Genomic DNA, 1,989 nt, shown 5'->3' on the forward strand with positions numbered 1-1,989 from the left:
CGTCTTTCATTTGCTTTGTTGCTTCAGAACATTTCTTATGCATCAAAATGTCATCCATATTATTTTGTTTATAAGTTTAAGAATTTTGTATATTCTTTTTTCTTCTTTCTTAATTTATGGGGTGAAACCCCTCTCAAAACTTTTTCATCCCAAGGCAAAGAAAAATTAAGGTGCTGGAGGAGAAACATTCTTGTCACATGCTAGGAGACCACAACAAATTTCTTGGGAAGGTTTTGCTTCTTCTTAAGTCTCCTTTTCCCTGTAAGTTAATATTTTATATCTTGACATAAAAATTTATCTCCAAAGTTTGAAAATTTATGAATATATTTTATTTCCATCCCATACATTTTATCTTGGTTTCGTTTCTATATTCAGTATTTTTTTAATTACATCATTTTATTAACTTCCCATCCTCCACCTTTTCTGTCTTGGAGTTATTTTGGTGGTCTTTTGAAGAAGCTTCCAGGTAGCATTTGATCGAAATGTGAATAACATTGTAAAGGGCGCGAGTGTGATCTTCTATTTCTCTTAACTCCCCGCCCCCCTCTTTCTCTCTTAATTTCCTCCATATCTCATGATGGATATTAGGTGTTCATCACAACAATCATACTTCCCTATCATGCTTACATTTACTAAAATGAATATTTATTCATTATTATTTTGTGCGATGGTTATGATGAAATGTCTAAATACATGCCATGACTTGGTGAATTGTTTATGAGATCATAATACAATCATCACTAGTATTTTAAGCATGTACACTAAATATTCATATTCAATGGATACTCTACAGATATATCATACTATATGAAAAAATAATACTATATAATCCTATTTACATGGTAAGTATGGTTGATCCTATGACCATTAATGCAGAGACATGAAGGGAAGACATTGGGTGTACTTAAGAGAAACGGTTGACTGAACTGATTCATATGAATTCCTAAATGTTATTATACCTATTTGTCAAGTAGGTTGATTCATGTCACTATCATATAAGTGGTGTGTAGAACTGAGACACCAAATATTAATCTTGTTGATGGATGACTTACAAGTCCCTAATCATGGAATTCAAACAAATCTTAACTCACATACATCAAGAAATAAATGAAGGTGGTTGAGCGGTCAAGATGGGATCATTCACCATTGATTTTGGAGGATATTGAATCGAAGAAAAATATGACCAATCAAATTTTACACATTCAATCGTACACTTTTTAAGGATACTATGGTATAAATATGTTCACATTATTCTCATTTTATTGTGAAATTATTTAGAAACTGATAATCGATGCCACCTTGTATGATCACTTCTTTATATCTGTAAAAGAGGAGTCGATTGGCCCATTTGTTAAGTCATACTTAAACATGACATTACATGAGATTTGTTGATAAAGCCTACCACGACCTTACCGATAAACCATTTCGAGTCCCCTTAGGTGGGATTGGTAACAAGATTGAACCGAGGCCCGCCCCCCCCGGGGGGACAACCAGACCAACCAGTAAGGTTTCTCTCTGATAAATCAATCAGAACCTTTTAATCATTGAATTAATAGGGGTGTCCTAGTGGTCCAATGATAAAGAAATAAAAGATAGCAGGCAGATTGGATTCGTCGTGGTCAGTTCATTCTAGGTTCTGAAGGAAGGAACGGAGTCACCTGAGCTACGCGAAGGTTCTGCAAGAAATCAAGGTCACTTTCCCCGATCCATCCCGAAGGAACCCTATATCGCCTAGTGATAAGCCGAAAATAGGGGTAAAAACTATGCAATTTTTAGCCCTTGTCGTTGTTGATTTTGGCTTATGCAATAAAATTTATAAGAACTCCACTTAAGACGTATAGTGATAAGTACGAGTGTCGTCCAAGGGAAGCTAGTAAGGAATTCGATTTGGTGATTGTATTGGTCGTTTCACTTTGATTAAACTGAATTTGATCTTCAATGAGGATCAAGTCACCCTAATTAGATGAGAATTTAGAAAGGGGGGTAGAA

The sequence above is a fragment of the Wolffia australiana genome, chromosome 10 (assembly GCF_029677425.1).
Source record: "Wolffia australiana isolate 7733 chromosome 10, ASM2967742v1".
NCBI lineage: Eukaryota > Viridiplantae > Streptophyta > Magnoliopsida > Alismatales > Araceae > Wolffia > Wolffia australiana.